The 19,130-nt window shown below is 33.7% G+C and overlaps 1 long non-coding RNA gene across 14 annotated transcripts in view; it reads left to right on the top strand.

Annotated features, from left to right (window-relative positions):
• LOC144287842 (uncharacterized) overlaps positions 1–12,732 on the top strand; it is a 435,194-nt gene extending 422,462 nt beyond the window's left edge. For 6 of the 14 annotated variants that reach the window (XR_013355623.1, XR_013355617.1, XR_013355622.1 and 3 more), the window contains 2 exons: positions 10,156–10,258; positions 12,091–12,725. This is a non-coding gene — a long non-coding RNA (uncharacterized LOC144287842). Of the gene's footprint in view, positions 1–10,155; positions 10,259–12,090 lie in introns of all 14 variants that reach the window. The other 8 variants (XR_013355616.1, XR_013355613.1, XR_013355615.1 and 5 more) reach the window with 6 other exon arrangements.
• The last annotated feature ends 6,398 nt before the right edge of the window (positions 12,733–19,130 follow it).

The following is a 19,130-nucleotide window of genomic DNA, read 5'->3' as shown; positions in this document are numbered from 1 at the left end:
TCAACTAGATGATCAAGGGGATATTTAGTTTCACAAAATTCGTTTGGGTGAAATGAGAACAAAAATGAATGAAAACCCTTGATACTGAATTTCTCAAACTTCCCTTGACCCTGCTGTGATCTTCCCTGTGTTACTGTGCCAATCTGTGTGTTCTGGGAAAACTTCTTTCCTAAAATCACCCATATAGTGATTTGCTATTTATTCACTAAGATTTAAATCTTTTACAATTTCTCTAGAAACTCTGTATTAATATTTTCTTGTTTTAAAGTAGAACCACACTGATGCATATATCAAAACATCATAATTTACTATAATTATTTCTATACATATTGTATTGGCATTAAAATTTGCCAAGCTATGTCCAGTAAATCTATGAAATCTCAATATGTTGTGTAACACAGCCTCTGGAACATAGGAGTTGCATAGTAAGTGAAATTTGAAATGAAATTATTATAAAAAGAACTTACAAATAGGTTTTTTATTCAAAGAATCATGTGCACTTTAAGCTACTGTTTTCCTTAAAGTCCACAGATTTTAAAATCTTGTCTAAAACTTAGAAGAAACAAACTTTCTAAATAACCTCTTCTAATCACAATTATTCTTATTAATTTACTTAAATGATTATTCTGTACAGCACAGTATTTTGAAACACGGGGTATATGATATAACCTTAAATGAAAGAGAGATTTCTTCTAGCATGGTGTCAAAATTTATTTTTTTTACTATTGATGGTTTATATAAATATATTTTAGTTTTACATATTGTATTAGTGACATATTGCAAATGCATAAGATAATTGATGAATTTTAGAAGACATAATTTATTCATAAATGAGTTATATATTTTTGGTAATTTCTTGTATTCTTGAGCAGTAGTAACAAATCAAAAACACATTTGAGTTGACTGCATTTACCACTAATCATTTTGTTTTTTGATATCCTTTATGGGTATATTTCAATTTTAGTGTCTTTTCCAATGTCAATACTTTTTGCCAAAACAGCATGAATTTTTCAATTTTAATCTACTTCATGAATCACTAGTTTTGATGAATTATTTAATAATCAAAGTTATTAGTCATTATTTCAGTTCAAAAGTCACATAATTTTTTAAAAGATTTTTTTAAAGATTTTTTAAAATTTACTTTGGAGAGAGAGTATGAACGAGAGAGAGACAGAGAGAGAGAGAGAAAACATGTGTGCAGGCACAAATTCGGGAGGAGAGGGGGAAAGGGAGAAGTAGACTCTTCTCTGAGCAGAGAGCCTGCTGCCAAGTTTAATCCCAGGACCCTGAGATTATGACCTGAACCAAAGGGAAATGCTTAACTGACTAAGCCACCCAGGTGCCCCCCCCCCATTACATATTTTTAAATAAGTTGTGACTTTTATTGAAATCTGAAAAATGTTTAATTGAAACTAATATACATAGTATGTTAAAACAAACATAGTATGTTAATCATACTTCAATAAAAATTTTGTTAGAATGTGCTTTTCAATATCAGAAAAATTTGTTCTATCACGTATATATCAGACTTTGTTTTCTTATTGAATTTATCTTAAATTTCTCATATTTTCTTGAATACATAAATTTAAAGTTAATAAAATAAGGTACTGGACTTCCAAGTTTGTGTATTTTAAATGTTCCTCACTTGTTTTAGTGACACACAAAGACATTTTTCCAACTCACTAAAAAAATTGCACAGCTCCAACTCAACTGTTTTTCAGTCAGATCCCCCCAAACTCTTCAATTTTCTATCTCACCAGACACAAGGAGAATTATGATGAGAGGGAAGTCAGAGGGCAGGGTAATACTTTTAATGGCTATATTTCCTTACCATCTGCTGCTAACAATTATGTTTTTCTTATTTGTACTATTTCCTATGAATAGACCATGAACTATTAGTAGATGAATTTAACAAAATTTCTTTTTTTTAAAGAGTTTATTATTAATGAGAGACACAAAGATTGGGGCAGAGACATAGGCAGAGGGAGAAGCAGGCTCCCTGTGTAGATCCCCCGATGCAGGACTTGATCCCAGGACCCTGGGATCAGGCCCTGAACCAAAGGCAGACGCTCAACCACTGAGCCACCCAAGAAATTTTTTTTTTTTAAATTAGATATGTGGGATGCCTGGGTGGCTGAGCAGTTGAGCATCTGCCTTTGGCTCAAGTTGTGATCCCAGTTCCGGGGATTGAGTCTGACGTTGAGCTCCCTATGAGGAGCCTGCTTCTCCTCCTATGTCTGCCTCTCTCTCTGTGTCGCTCATGAATAAATAAAATCTTTAAAAAAAATAGATATTTATGAATTTGCCATACAAATAGCGTCTGTATAAAAGCTATCCAACTTTACCTGGATTAGGATTGCTGGCAAAGTGAGACATCAAACTTCTACAAGATAAACCATGTTTATATCAAGAACAGCAACAACAAACCCATGTTGGTGTTTGTACTCATGACACTGAGATTAAGAGTCAATGTTCCACCGACTAAGTACCCAAGCACTCATCTTTTAATTCTCTGTAATTATTGGGCTGGAGTTGGAGATTAGTCAATATCCATGAAAGAGTAAGTATCTCACTAGCAAGAAGATTAAATAATTTGATTACCACATTATCTAATCCACAAAAATGTGTTTTAATGAAATTGCTGTTTTTGAACTCAAAGAAAAAAAAACCTCAGTATAGACGTGTTTCAAGACTTCATAATGAAAATATTTCCATATAAACATTAATTAGAATATGATCTAAGCTTTACTTTAAGGTTTTTTTCAGCAAACCAGGGTCTCCAGGATCACACCCTGAGCTGAAGGCAGCACTAAACTGCTGAGCCAACCGGGCTGCCCATGTTCATTCTTTCAAAAATAAAACTTCAGGGATGCCTGGGTGGTTCAGTGGTTGAGTGTCTGCCTTTGGCTCAGGTCATGATCCCAGGGTCCTGGAATCAAGCCCCACATGAGGCTCCCCACAGGAAGAGTACTTCTCCCTCTGCCTGTGTCTCTGCCTCTCTTTCTGTGTCTCTCATGAATAAATATGTAAAATCTTTAAAAAAAATAAAACTTCAAAATGTTCTTAGCCTTTCATTTCAAACTTATAATAGTGTAATCGAAGCAAATAGCAACCAGAAATATAATATCCTCTATTTGTTATTTATCTAAAGTTTAAATTTAACTAGATATTTTGTAATTTTATTTGTCAAATATTGAAAGTCTAATTTCTGTTGAAAGAATTAATAAATGTGTGTATTTTTTTCATAAATCAATATAGCATCCCTGTCTATCAAATTAATGATATGGAGATATTTTCATATCTATTGAAATCATTCACTATTGAATAGCATGCTATATCATTTACATACTATCATTATTTAAAGATTTATCCAGTAAAAGCCATTTAGGTTTTGTAGATATTGTACTATAACACAGTAAGAAAAACCTAAAAATGTATATTTACTCATGTTCCTTTGGGTATATGATAAATATCTCTCCAAAGTATTAGAAGGGAAGATTAGAGTTAAAATTCAGACCTAGAGCTTGCCGGGCAAGTTGATGGAGGAGTATGGTCCCCAAGTCACCTGTCCCCACAAATTTACCTAGATAGCTTTCAAATCATCCTGAAAACCTATGAATTTGACCTGAGATTTATTTTTTTAAGATTTTATTTATTTATTCATGAGAGACAGAGAGAGAGAGAAAGAGACAGAGAGAGAGAGGCAGAGACACAGGCAGAGGGAGAAACAGGCTCTATACAGGGAGCTTGATGTGAGACTTGATCCCAGATCTCCAGGATCACACCCTGGGCTGAAGGAGACACTAAACCTCTAAGACACCTGGGCTGCCCTCAACCTGAGGTTTAAAGAGAGAACAGCTGGAATGCTACAAAGAGTCTGTGCTTCTAACAAGTACAACTTGTTTTTAGCCACTCTGCACTGAGCAAAATGACTGGAAAGAAGAACTCACCACAAAAGAAAGAATCAGAAACAGTACTTTCTGCCACAGAGTTACAGAATTTAGATTACAATTCGATGTCAGCAAGGCTCTCCTTCAGAATAGGAGAGATAAAGAGCTTCCAAGATAGGCAGAAACTGAAAGAATATGTGACCACGAGCTCTGCAAGAAATATTTAGGGGGACTCTGTAAAAGAAAGAGGAAGCCCAAAGAAATAATCCACAAAAACAGGGACTGAATAAGTATTATGATGACACTAAATTCATATATTTCAATAGTAACTCTGAATGTGAATGGGTGTAATGATCCCATCAAAAGATGCAGGGTTTTAGACTGGATTGAAAAAAGCAAGACCCAACTATTTGTTGTCTACAAGATACTCATTTTAGAAGTAAGGACACCTCCAGCTTGAAAATGAAAGGTTGGAGAACCATTTACGATTCAAATGGTCTTCAAAAGAAAGCAGGGGTAGCCATCCTTATATCAGATAAATTAAAGTTTATCCTGAAGACTGTAGTAAGAGATGAAGAGGGAAACTATATCATACTTAAAGGATCTATCCAACAAGAGGACCTAACAATCATGAATATTTACGCCCCTAATGCAGGAGCTTCCAAGTATATCAATCAATTAATAACCAAAGTTAAGACATACTTAGATAATAATACACTTATACTTGGACTTGAACACAGCGCTTTCTGTAATTGACAGATCTTAAGCACAACATCTCTAAAGAAACAAGAGCTTTAAATAATACACTGTACCAGATGGATTTCACAGATATTCACAGAACTTCCCATCCAAATGCAACTGAATACATATTCTTCTAAAGTGCACGTGGAACTTTCTCCAGAATAGACCACATATTGGGTCACAAATCAGGTCTTAACTGATACCAAAAAAATGAGATTGTCCCCTGCATGTTTTCAGACCATAATGCTTTGAAACTTGAACTCAATCACAAGAAGAAATTTGGAAGAAATTCAAACACGTGGAGTTTAAAGACCACCTTGCTAAAAGATGAAAGGGTCAACCAGGATTATAGAGAAGAATTAAAAAGCTTCCTGGAAACTAATGAGAATGAAGATATAACAGTTAAAAATCTTTGGGATACAGCAAAAGCAGTCCTGAGAGGGAAATACATCACAATATAAGCATCCCTCAAAAAATTGGAAAAAACTCAAATACAAAAGCTAACCTTGCACCTAAAGGAACTGGAGAAAGAACAGCAAATAAAACCTACACCCAGCAGAAGAAGATTGTTAATAAAGATTCAAGCAGAACTCAATGAAATACAGACCAGAAGAACTGTGGAACAGATCAACAAAACCAGGAGTTGGTTCTTTGAAATAATTAATAAGATAGATAAAACATTAGCCAGCCTTATTAAAAACAAAAGAGAAAAGACTCTAATAAAATCATGAATGAGAAAGGAGAAATCACAACCAATACCAAGGCAATACAAATGATTTTAAAAATATATTATAAGCAGCTATAAGCCAATAAATTAGGCAATCTAGAAGAAATGGACACATTTCTGGAAAACCACAAACTACCAAAACTGGAACTGGAAGAAACAGAAAACTTGAACAGGATGATAACCAGGGAGGAAATTGAAGCAGTCATCAAAAACCCCCCAAGACACAAAAGTCCAGGGCCAGATGGCTTCCCAGGGGAATTCTATCAAACGTTTAAAGAATAAACAATACCTATTCTACTAAAGCTGTTCGGAAAGATAGGAAGAGATGGAATACTTCCAACCTCATTCTATGAGGCCAGCATCAGCTTAATTCCAAAACCAGACAAAGACCCCACCAAAAAGGAGAATTATAGACCAACAAGCCTGACGAACATGGATGCAAAAATTCTCAACAAGATACTAGACAATAGGATCCAACTTTACATTAAGAAGATTATTCACCATGACCAAGTGGGATTTATCCCCAGCATGCAAGGCTGGTTCAACACTCATAAAGTAATCAATGTGATAGATCATATCAACAAGAGAAAAAACAAGAACCATATGATCCTCTGATTAGATGCAGAGAAAGCATTTGACAAAATACAGCATCCACTTCTGATCAAAACTCTTCAGAGTGTAAGATAGAGGGAACGTTCCTCAGCATCTTAAAAGCCATCTAGGAAAAGCCCACAGCAAACATCATTCTCAATGGGGAAATACTGGGAGCCTTTCCCCTAAGATCAGGAACAAGACAGGGATGTCCACTCCCACCACTGCTATTCAACGTAGTACTAGAAGTCCTAGCCTCAGCAATCAGACAACAAAAAGAAATAAAAGGCATTCAAATTGGCAAAGAAGAAGTCAAAGTGTCTCTCTGCAGATGACATGATACTGTACATAGAAAACCCAAAAGACTCCACCCCAAGATTGCTAGAACCCATACAGCAATTTGGCAGGATACAAAATCAATGCCCAGAAATCAGTGTGGCAGGATACAAAATCAATGCCCAGAAATCAGTGGCATTTCTATACACTAACAATGAGACTGAAGAAAGAGAAAATAAGAAATTAAGGAGTCAATCCCATTTACAATTGCACCCAAGAGCATAAGATACCTAGGAATAAACCTAAACAAAGAGGTAAAGGATCTATACCCTAAAAACTACAGAACACTTCTGAAAGAAATTGAAGAAGTGATGGAAAAATATTCCATGCTCGTGGATTGGGAGAATTAATATTGTGAAAATGTCAATGCTATCCAAGTTAATTTACACATTTAATGCAATCCCTATCAAAATACCATGGACTCTCTTCAGAGAGTTGGAACAAATCATCTTAAGATTTGTGTGGAATCAGAAAAGACCCTGAATAATCAGGGGAATTTTAAAAAAGAAAACCATAGCTGGGGGCATCACAATGCAAGATTTCAGGTTGTACTACAAAGCTGTGGTTATCAAGACAGCATGGTACTGGCACACAGACACATAGATCAATGGAACAGAATAGAGAATCCAGAAATGGGCCCTCAACTCTATGGTCAACTAATATTCGACAAAGCAGGAATGACTATCCACTGGGAAATGGACAGTCTCTTCAATAAATGGTACTGGGAAGATTGGACAGCCACATGCAGAAGAATGAAATTAGACCATTCTCTTACACCATACACAGAGATAAACTCAAAGTGGATAAAAGATCTAAATGTGAGACAAGAATCCATCAAAAATCCTACAGGAGAACATAGGCAACACCCTGTTTGAACATGGCCACAGAAACTTCTTGCAAGATACATCCATGAAGGCAAGGGAAACAAAAGCAAAAATGAATTATTGGGACTTAATCAAGATAAAAAGCTTCTGCACAGCAAAAGAAACAGTCAACAACTAAAAGACAACCTACAGAATGGGAGAAGATATTTGCAAATGACCCATCAGATCCAAGATCTATAAAGAACTTAGGAAACTCAACAGCAAATAAACAAACAATCCAATCATGAAATGGGCAAAAAACATGAAGAGAAATCTCACAGAGGAAGACATAGACATGGCCAATAAGCACATGAGAAAATGCTCTGCATCACTTGCCATCAGGGAAATACAAATCAAAACCACAATGAGATACCACCTCACACCAGTGTGAATGGGGAAAATTAACAAGACAGGAAACAACAAATGTTGGAGAGGATGTGGAGAAAGGGAAACCCTCTTACACTGTTGGTGGGAATGTGAACTGGTGCAGCCACTCTGGAAAACTGTCTGGTAGGATCTGCCCTACGACCCAGCAATTGCACTATTGGGATTTACCCCAGAGATACACAGATGCAGTGAAAGGGCAGGACACCTGCACCCCAATGTTTATAGCAGCAATGTCCACAATAGCCAAACTGAGAAAGGATCCTCGGTGTCCATCGAAAGATGAATGGATACAGAAGCTGTGGTCTATGTATACAATAGAATATTACTCAGCCTTTAGAAACAACGAATACCCACCATTTGCTTTAACGTGGATGGAACTGGAGGGTATTATGCTGAGTGGAGTAAGTCAATCAGAGAAGGACAAACATTATATGGTCTTATTCATTTGGCAAAGATAAAAAAATAGTGATGAGAATAAAGGGGAAAGGAGAGAAAATGAGTGGGAAATATCAGAGAGGGTGACAGAACATGAGAGACTCCTAACTCTGGGAAATGAACAAGGGGTGGTGGAAAGGGACGTGAGCGGGGGTTGGGGTGACTTGGTGATGGGCACTGAGGGGGCACTTGGAGGGATGAACACTGGGTGTTATGCTCTATGTTGGCAAATTGAACTCCAATAAAAAAAATATCCAAAAACATAAAATTCAGACCTATTTCACTGGGATAAATACTGACTTCCCCTTCAGAATGTTTAATCAATGTAGTGAATGTGTTCAGTATAAGTCTTCCCAAAATATGCCATTTTCACACATTTATTTAGGAATAACTTTTTACCTCCCCATTAACTGCTTCTGAAAATTTAGATAGAGCCCCCTGCCCCATCTCCTTAGTTTAGGATGGCTTGGAAACCTTAATTGCTTGGCTGTCTTTGAGCTGCTCATACATTTGTTGGCCTCCTATACATACAAAATTAAATCTGGTGTTCTCCTGTTAATCTGTTTTATGTTAGTTTAACTAATAGGTCAGAAAAAAGAACCTGTGAAGGTAAAGAAAATATTTTCTTCCCTTACAACATATTAGCAATTACAAATTCAATCTATTTTCAATTTGGACTTTGATGATAAAAAACAATAATTTAATAATAATATGCATTCTTCCTATCCATGATGTTGACTTTTCAGATTTTATTACTCATTTAAACTTTATTCAACTATAATGCTATCAGGTAATTTTAAATTATTAGTTTACTGGTAATTTTTTAATATGCTTGATAATAATACTTGTTATAAGTATACCAATTTTTTTCTTCTAGTCTGTTTCCCCGATATGTAACTTTGCAGTGCTTTTGCTTTATTTGAGTTTAAATATTGTCATCAAATTTAGCAGTACGTATCTTTATGGATTTTGCGTGCTCTCTTGAGAAAGCAAAAATGTCTGTGGTAGGCTGAGTGATGATGCCCAAAACACCTTCACATACTAATCTCTGAAATCTATGAATATATTATCTTAAATGTCAAAATGGACTTTGCAAATGTGATTAAGTTAAGGATCTTGAGATATGAAGAAAATCCTGGATTATCTGGATGGGTTCAATGTAATCACCGGATCTTTATAAGAGAGACTTCACTGTGAAACATAGCAGGGAGAGATTTGAAGGTTCTATTACATCTGGCTTTAAAGATGGAGGAGGGGGGTCAGCAGATAAGGTCACCTTCTAGAAGGTGAAAAAGACAAGGAAAGGAATTCTTCTTGAGTCTCCTCTTGAGGGAGGGCAGCCCTGCAGGCACCTTGATTTCAGAACAATAAAATCCATTTGGACTTGACTTTAAGTACAGAAAGAAAATAAACCTTAGTATTGTTTTCAGTCACCAAATTTTTGATAATTTATTGCAGCAGCAATAGGAAACTAATACAAAAAAAAAGGAAATTAATACAATTCCTATTCCAAATTTATAATTTTTTCTATATTTTTAATAGTTCTATATTTTTTGTAGCCTTTTTAAACTAGCTGTCAGTTTTGTAACCAATATTTTTTGTAGGTTACATTTTCACAAATAGCTATTGCTCTATTTTTAATTTTTGAAAATACATTTGCTTCTCTAAATTTACTTTTAACATATAATCATAAGACTGTTACTAAATTCTGCTATGCCTTGGGTATATTTATACATCATTGTGATAATAGTACATTTTATAAGTGTTTATATCTTTATATCTTGTTTGTTTTTACTAGGTAAGATAAAAACCTTATTATTTGACAAATGCTTTTAGATAATCTTGTGTACTTATTTCAGAAATAAAAAAAAATAATCTATTTGTTCTAATTATTTAAAAATCCCCATTAGAGCACTAATCATAAGGATTTTAAAACTTCTTTTCAAAGGGAGGACATTTGCACTTTTTAGTTTTGATATGACCATCAATATTTCAAATACCTCCTCTTTCTTTGTTTTTGAAACCCCTGTTACTAATTGTTGGAACCCTGGATGTAACTGCTAGTCTTCTGAATTTCAATTTGTCTTTTAAATTCTTAAATTTTTATACTGTGTTCTAAAAGATTTTATGAACTCAATTTCTAATTTTAAAAATTTGGATTTTTCATGTAATTTATTTATAGTAGAGTCAGATGGACCTGGATTTATATCTTCCAATGTGAGCCCTGACCAGGCTGAGAACACAGCTGCTGGCACTCCAGCCTCCTTTGGGAAGAATCAGCCTTATGGGTAAGTCTTTTTCTTGGTTTTCCTCCTCAGATATATTTAATAATTTCCTGAACACAGAGAAGTCCCTTAATTTATTTACTTTGAAGCTATCTATGAACTTTTATATTTGTAGCATATCTTTTTTTCTTTCTATAACCTATTTTTTAACTATAAGTTCCAGCATATTTACAACCTGTAGTTTTTAAACTAGAATTAATATTTCATAAGGTACCCACGAAACTTTGAAATTATTCTTAGATATGATGCAAGATGTAGTATTTTTCAAATTTTCTGATTCTTTATTAAGTGACATTTTTGGTGTTTATAATGTGTGATTCTTGTTTAATTTCTAAGCCATATTAACCTAACTTTACAAAATGAATGAATGAGTTAAATAAGTCATGTAGACCCTAGAGCAGCCCAGGTGGCTCTGCGGTTTAGCCGCTTTCAGTCCAGGTCCTGATCCTGGAGACCCGGGATTCAATCCCACGTCGGGCTTCCTGCATGGAGCCTGCTTCTCTCTCTGCCTGTGTCTCTGCCTTTCTCTCTCTGTGTCTCTCATGAATAAATAAATAAAATCTTAAAAAAAAAAAAAAAAAAAAGTCATGCAGACCCTGAGACTTTAGGAACTGAACTCGTACTGTCTTATCATTTTCTTTTAGGTTTATTTCCTCTTTTCTCTCTATTTTGTTTGACATCACTATTGTAAATTATAATTCAGTGCAAAATAATCCATGTAATCACAAACATATTGGGGTACAAGTGTATGCTTTATCTTAAATTTAAAATATATAGCTAAATATCAGAATTTATAAAATCTAACCAGTAATAAAACTACTTATTGAAACTAGTCCTAAAAAGAAAAAATAGAATAAAATATATACCTTATAAATTAATATATGTAATTATGTATTATATTAATAGATATAACATATGTATTTATGCTATGTAATGTATTTTTCTCATACTTGCTAAAGTTATGTATTTTTATCTTTTCAAAAAGCCAACTTAGATTTTAATTAATGACTCTACAATTATGGTTGGTATTAGATCTCTTAATTTTTCATCATATACTTGCAAATTTATTATTTTGAAATTTAAGTCTGTTTTATTTTGTTGGTCTTTTCATAGATTCCTGATATTAAAGTTTTGTTATTTTTTTCCCTAAGACATCTTAAAGATATAATATTTCATTTGTGAACTACTTGCTAGGTACATTTTGTATTTGTCATATATATATATATATATATGTATATATATATATATATATATATATATATATATAAATTTTTGTCATATATATATACTTTTTTATTTAATCTACTTCTGAGATAGATGTCCTAAACTATGAAGAGAAGTTTCACTCCAAGCTACTTTATATATTCTATTTTTTATGTGTAAGTCTATTTTACCTATTTTTATTTCTACTTTTTCTATTTCCATTTCTACTGTCATTTACAAATCAAATACTCTTATAAAACTTTTTGAGTTGTTCACAGGTATATTTGAGTTGTTCACTTTTACTGCTTTCTATTTATATTGCTTTAATACATTGAGGTTATTGTATATGACCTAATTGATCTTATTTGGAATTTCTTAAGATATTCTATGTAGTCTGAACATATTATATATAGGTTTTTATGTTGTTGGTTTTTGTTTGTTTATTTTTAGTACTTGTTCATAGGCCTCATACTTAAAATAGAGTTAAACTTGGTGTAGAACTGTATTTTATGCCACTTTATTGTGTTGCACATATTTTGCAGTGTAAATTCTGGTGACTACTATTCTCTTTCATTTGAAGATGGCCATTCTTATTCTTTGCAAACTTACTAGATTTCCATTTTGTTTTTTAGTGTTTTGAACATCTTGGCTCAGCATCCTTTTCTGTCATTCTGTTAATAAAGAAGATTGTGGGGAGGCTTGCTGAATCCTTTTTCCTCCATAAACAGAGACATCAGATTCCAGAGCTTGATTTGGCATTTTTCTCACATACCCAGTCTAACTCTCCATGATGCTCAGTCTTGGGGATGAAAGAAGGATAGCAACAACGTATTTTTTCATGGATATTCATTTATCTTTCTATTTTGCTTCTACTACCTCCTTCTGCTATTCTCACCTATAAGAGAATTTCTATTTCCTCTGAAGTGAAGAATGCAATTTGAGAAATATCCTACCTTCATTGTATTAGGCATTTACTTTATACGTTTCAGATCTTTGCCTTTTCAGACTCAAAACTCTTTATGGTGATGTGTTTATTTTTTCAAATTTTTCAGTATAAAAGAATAACTCTACACATTAAGTTAAGGACTGATAATTTCTAATGCTTTTTAGCAGTGCCTAAGGCTCTGACAACAGTGTCTCAAGCCATATATGTCTAAAATGTTTAGATGTATTGGGGTCTACTTTAATAATCTAATGATTAGAGTGTTTTCCAACAATTGGTTATGAAGTTTAAAATCCTCTATATCTAGCATGGTAGAGTGTTGCAACTTTATTAACCCCACTATATTATAGTATTGGGAACTTAAACTTGGAATTCAGTGATTTTGTAAAACTCCATTTGTGTCTATAATCAAAATAATGTGAATTGCAAAGCTATGTTCATCTGCTAAGGAGTAGAGAAAGCTAGTCTATGAAGAAAAGAATGCAGCAGACATAACAAAGTGGGGCAGAGATGAGAGGTCATGTGGCTCCAGGGGAGGAGAGGGGGAAAGGCTGATGATGTGGAAGCTTTGATCCTTGATAGATTTCCACATCTCGATTCTCAGCCCTCAGGAGGTCTGAATGTACTGCCTGCCCTTGCGTCCCATAAAATACAGCACATCCTTACTTGCATGCTTTTCATAAATTTCTTTCCCTTTTGTTCTTTTATTCCATTATTTTGGCTTAAGGCATTTTAAATTCAGTTCTCTAATGAGCCAAGATTAACCTTGACAAACATGAATATTACTTGCAGTTTACATTGTAAGGTGATTAATTTAGGAGGTTGTGTTTAACACACTGCACAGACAAAAGAAAGGAATGATAACTTATGGGGGTGGGGGTGAAAGCAGATTATAGTTGTATCCTTCAGGCCTTACTAGATCAACTTTATTTTTAGTTCTACCTGCTTAATTCTATTTCTCATTCCTAAGTAGTCAAATTTATTAGACTATCAGCAGTTTCTAAAATCATTCAATACCGATGGCATTGGCAATCTGTTACTATTGGAAGAAAAACAAAACAAAATAAAATAAAAATACCCTTGGGGCAGATTTTCTGAATCAAATAAATGTTATGGTAGCACCTTTATATTTCCAACATATGTTCAAATATTTTAATCACTTTTATTATAAAAATAAATTGAAATGGAAATACTATCTCTAAGGGTATAAAGATGCATCTCATTTTATTTAAAGATGTATAATTTCATAATTTATATTAAGGCACCAATCACATGTTCAAAAAAGTAAACCTCTGTGAATATTTATCACAACTTTGTAATATAAATTTGATTAAGGTACACAAGTGATTTTAGAAGATTTTAAAACATGAACCTATTTTTATATTTTAGCACATCAATCTGCATCAGCTATATAAAGTTTTTTTTTTTAATTTATTTATGATAGTCACACACAGAGAGAGAGAGAGAGAAAGAGAGAGAGAGGCAGAGACACAGGCAGAGGGAGAAGCAGGCTCCATGCACCGGGAGCCCGATGTGGGACTCGATCCCGGGTCTCCAGGATCGCGCCCTGGGCCAAAGGCAGGCGCTAAACCGCTGCGCCACCCAGGGATCCTTGCATCAGCTATATAAATACATAGCCTTCTGTTATTAATTTGCTCTTATTAATAAGAACCTCAAATATTGTGGAGGATACATTATCTCTGAATAATTCAGGCAGAACACAGATATTATGGTCTGTCATAGACTCAAATTATGATTCCATTACCTACTAGTTCATGGTTCTGGGAAAATTACTTAAATTCAATAAGTCTTAGTTTCTACTTTGAGTTCTTGGAGTCATTATACTAATTTTATAATACAAGGCTTTACATACATGAAGCACAGTGCCTGGCATATAGTATCTAACTGATAATTGATTATTAATATTAAAGCAGGAGAAGAATAAATACATAAATTGATATATACATGAATGGATAATGATCATTGCTCCCTTAGGTACAGGTCTTTAGTGATTTTTCTCAAGTTTTTTCTCCTGACTCTCCTGACCTCATGTACACTTGGAAGCTCCAACTGCCTCAGAGAAGATTTCTCTCACATCTTTCGCCCAGAGCCTGATCTTTCGGCCTAGTGTCCCAAATCACTTGGTTAAGATCCTAGGAAAATATCGCCGGCATTACAACGTACTCTTTGGCTAGAGAACCTTGGGATTCTGTTGTACCTACATTAAGAGTTCAACCATGTGTTCTCTGGTTTCTCACCACACCATATTGGTGGATTCTCTCATTGTTTTTCCAGTCTCAAGATAAGTCATCAATCTGTCCTCTCATATGATACTTCTCACTTCTAGCATTTAGTTCTCTTAAGCTCCTTTTTTCTATTGTCAGCTCTCTGAGGAAGAAAACAATGTTTTCTGTAGCTTATGAAAGATGAGGTTTTTGTGGGGGGGGGTTAGTTAGGATGGGAGTAATAGCCTCTTGTGATTGTACATAGCCTATTGTTTTTGTACCTTAACTTTAGAAATTTCCTAATTAAGTCAAGGTAATTTTGGTGAAAATAATCAGCCTATAGTTATGATTCCTGTATATAATATTGTTGTAGTGGAACATAGAAGTTGATGAGAAAACTTGGGTTCCAGTTTCAGATCTGATTTTCACTAGCTGTGTCACACAAACTGCAGCTTTCATGTATTTAGCAAGAATATTTTCCCTGTAAATATTCCCCTGCCTTGCAAACACCAAAAAAGGGAAATATTTTGATAGAGGAATGAAGCTGTTAGGCAAATTATTATACTCCCTGAATCCCATCTTCTGTACCAATGAAGCAGGAATAAGAATTTTAAATTTATAAAATTAAAGTGAATTAAGAAATAGCAGTAATTTGTGTAAAAATCTCTGCGTATTTAGTAAGGCTATGTTTTTCTTTGCTCTACAGCTGTGAGAGGTTTGGGGAGATATTTTGAAGCTAAATATTATTTAAAAAAAAAAAAGACTTCAATGATTGAGAATACTGGTGTCTAGGAAAATAGTCTTATTGGTGACAGAATGAGTAGCTCTTTTTTGTCTGTAATTTTAGGCAAGATAAATAGACCCTCTCAGCACTTTGAAACTATAAAGCAGATGGTTTAGTAAGTCCTGCCAGATTGAGAAGATGTGATAGATCACAGGGTAGAAGGCCCTGGTTGCCTGCCTTCACCACCAGATTTATCTTTCTTCTCTTCCTCTTCAGTAAAGCCATAATTGTTTATTTGTTTGTTTGTTTGTTTGTTTCTCAAGGATTTACCCTACTTTATGTTGCCACAATCCTCCAAGGGAATAGAATTTAGTACACAAAATAAAATCTTTTTGGTCTAAGCTATGTGTGATGGTCCAATTACTATCATCATGGATTGGTTTCAGAGTGGGACTATGATATAATTCTTAACTGTAATATAGGAAAAACATATCTGGCAAAATTCTAAAAGCTTTTTCTAACTCAGAGGACAAAAACACTTTGGAAGAGTGTTCTCTTCCCCTCAACCTCCACCTCTTATTCCCCTGAAACCATAGTAACCATCTTTAGAATGTGACAGAAAGCAGCAAAGCTTCTGACAGAGTAAATGGAAAGAAATGGAGACTTTAGTGCTATCATTGAATAGATAAGAACTCTCGGAACACTTATTTGGAACTTTTTGCTCTGTTAGAGAAAATACTTTCCTTACTTTTAAAATTCAATTGAGACAGGTATATTATGTGCATCAGAAAACATTCCAATGAATATAAATAAAGATAAGTTCAGTATGAGCCATGAAGTCCTACTGGCTGGGTGGCAATTGGTTAGGCAATTTAAAACAGAAAATGTGAAAATTGATTCCATTGCTCTATGAACACTGAGATTCTTTATTAGGAAACCACATTGTCGAAAGTAAATTATTTAGAATGTTTCCTTCTAAATGGAATGTAATTCATTGGAGACATTAGAGGTCAGTGATTATACCTAGTTTTGTACATCCAGTGCATAGCACAGACTGAACATTCAATAAATACTTAATGAGTAATAATAAAAGCATAATCACTTTGAAAAAAATATTTTGTGTCTGCTATACAAAGAACCAGAAAAGGTATAATTTATAACTGATGGTGAGAGGAGCAATAATTATTGAAACACACTGCTAAAATAATTCTATAGTTAAAATAGAATATTATGGAATGGAATATAAGTAACTAATACAAGATTATATACATTAGTCTAGAAGAATATTAATTATAACACTTCATTAAGTCTTTTAAGTTTTTATTTTAATTCCAGGTAGCTAACATACAGTGTTATACTAGTTTCAGGTATACAATATAATGATTCAGCCTTTCTGTACAACACCTGGTGCTCATCAGGACAAGTGCTCCCCTTAATATACACCCCCTATGTCTCCCATCACCTCACTCACCTCCCCTCTGGTAACCATCAGTTTGTTTTCTATAGCAGTAAGTCTTATTTAACACCTTGGGTGACAGATTTATATGTAAAAATTCATAGATCTTAAGCAAAAATTTGATTTTATTAAATTTCTGTACTTGAAACAAACAAACAAAAAATTGGGATATGATTCTAAAAGATAAAGCCTAAGGTTAGTGTGAGTACTCGGAGGAAAATGCCAAATTTTCTTTTTATCTTATCGTGTTCTACTTTTCTTTCCTTCTAGTTTCCTTACCAGTTATTCTCTCACTACTTACAGCTCCCTATTTTATGGTAATTTCTGACATGTCCTCCTAAGGCACTATTCGGTATCATAGACTAATCTCTCTAGTCTGCTTTTTGAAATGCACTTGCTTCCAGCAAACTAGTTTTGTTAGAGGAAAGTTCTTAATCTATTTCACCTTAGATTGGAGTTGAAAAATGTATTATCTAAAGTCAGAATATAAGACATTCTTTGGAGATATTTAGAAGATCCTCAAATTATATTATGAATGGGCCTGTGAGCATGTTTGATATAAGCCCGTAGGGAAAATGGAAAATTCACCTAATTATTCAGATCGAGTCAACTCCAGAGATCAACTGGAAACAAATTCTCAAACAGTCCTCAATCCATTGCATGTAGATAGGCGACTATTTAATATTTCTTTTAGACTTGATCTCTGGAAATTAATTATAGATATAAAATAACAATAAGGAAAATAAACTTTATGATGAATAATTCTAAGAATGCGAATGAAACCCTCTAACGAGTGAACAAAGGTAATAGGAAATATTAAGAGTGTGTGTGTGTGTCTGTGTGTATGTGTATGTGTTTGTTGAGCTGGGTGCAATGCTTAGAGCTTAATATAGTCTACATGTTTATATATGATTAAATTATCAATGCAGTATGTTATCCATTATTGAACACTATTATTGGATACTTTTGGAATGCAAAATGTATGCACCCTACTGACTTGAACAATTTGATGAAAATTCAACAAATTCTCTCATGATTAGTTACTTATATATTCAATAATTTGGATTCAGATATATATCTACATGTGATCTATTTTTAAAGTGATTTGGGATATTTGTGCTATAAAAATTAAGAAATGTTAATATCCTATTTTCTTTTCATTTTTTTTCTCTTTGTACTTGAACCCTGATACATTTGAAAAGCAACAGCTGGGGAGAGACCAGTAATTTTAGAAATCGTGGAGTCTTTGAAAAAACTCTATCTAACCTGAGATTTATAATATTCCTTCTATTTCCTAGAATTAATCATTGATTTAAGTAAGTTAACTTATTTTGAGAAATTATATTTATAATATATCTGTGCATGTGTGTGTGTATAATTTTTGATGTTAGAAAGATACTCGTAAATATATTTAATTATATTCAAACTTGTTAAATATAAAAGCTCTCTCACATTTTAAATACTTTTGGAAATATTGGGCTATAGAATATGCTGGAAAATATGACCATCTGAAAATTTAATGGATTTTCCTAATGTTTTCATTTTCCAGTAAATACTGTAATAATAGTTTATATGTTTTTTTCTTAATAATTCCTCAACGATTTCCCACAGTGAATGGCAATAATTTAGTGGCTTAAAGTAGTGTATATGAATACTATCATGATCTCAAACAGTGCTACCCAAGAGAATTTTCTTCAATGAGAGAACTTTGAATAACTTCATCGTACATTATGGTAGTCACTGACCACATGTATTGAGTACTTGATATGTGGCTAGTGTGACTGAGGAAGAAAATTTCTATTTCATCTTATTTTACTTAATTTAAATATAAATGTAAATAACCACATATGGCCAATGGCCACCATATTGTATAGCATAGTTATATAACTGGGAGTAAATATGTATCTTCAAAGTCTTTTTTTGGTCATCTCAAAATAGAGCACACAGAGCCTTCAAACTGGAAGGAGACAGAATAAGAGAGAGAGGGAGATTTTTTTGTGAGTTATGATAAAAGAATTCCACATAATGAATGGCCTAGTGAAGTATAGGTGTAAAGTAGAAATGGAAAATGGTGGTATATAAGATTAGATAAAGGAGAAGTTTAGGCAGAAATGTTTTGTCTTCACAGTGACTTGTTAAAAATTGCATGTCTTTTCTTGGGCAAAGGTAGCATTTGATTTCCACTCTGCCCTTCCTCTCTCTATTTCCTGTTACAGATAGATTCCCATGTTCACATTTAGAAATTTGGCCTGCAGATATTATGATCTGCTTAGTGACCATAACCTCCATTAAGGAAAATATTTTTCTTTCTATCTTAAAGGTAT

The sequence above is a fragment of the Canis aureus genome, chromosome 17 (assembly GCF_053574225.1).
Source record: "Canis aureus isolate CA01 chromosome 17, VMU_Caureus_v.1.0, whole genome shotgun sequence".
Lineage (NCBI taxonomy): Eukaryota > Metazoa > Chordata > Mammalia > Carnivora > Canidae > Canis > Canis aureus.
The sequence above is the reverse complement of the archived record's forward strand: the minus strand, read 5'-3'. Positions and strand labels throughout refer to the sequence as shown.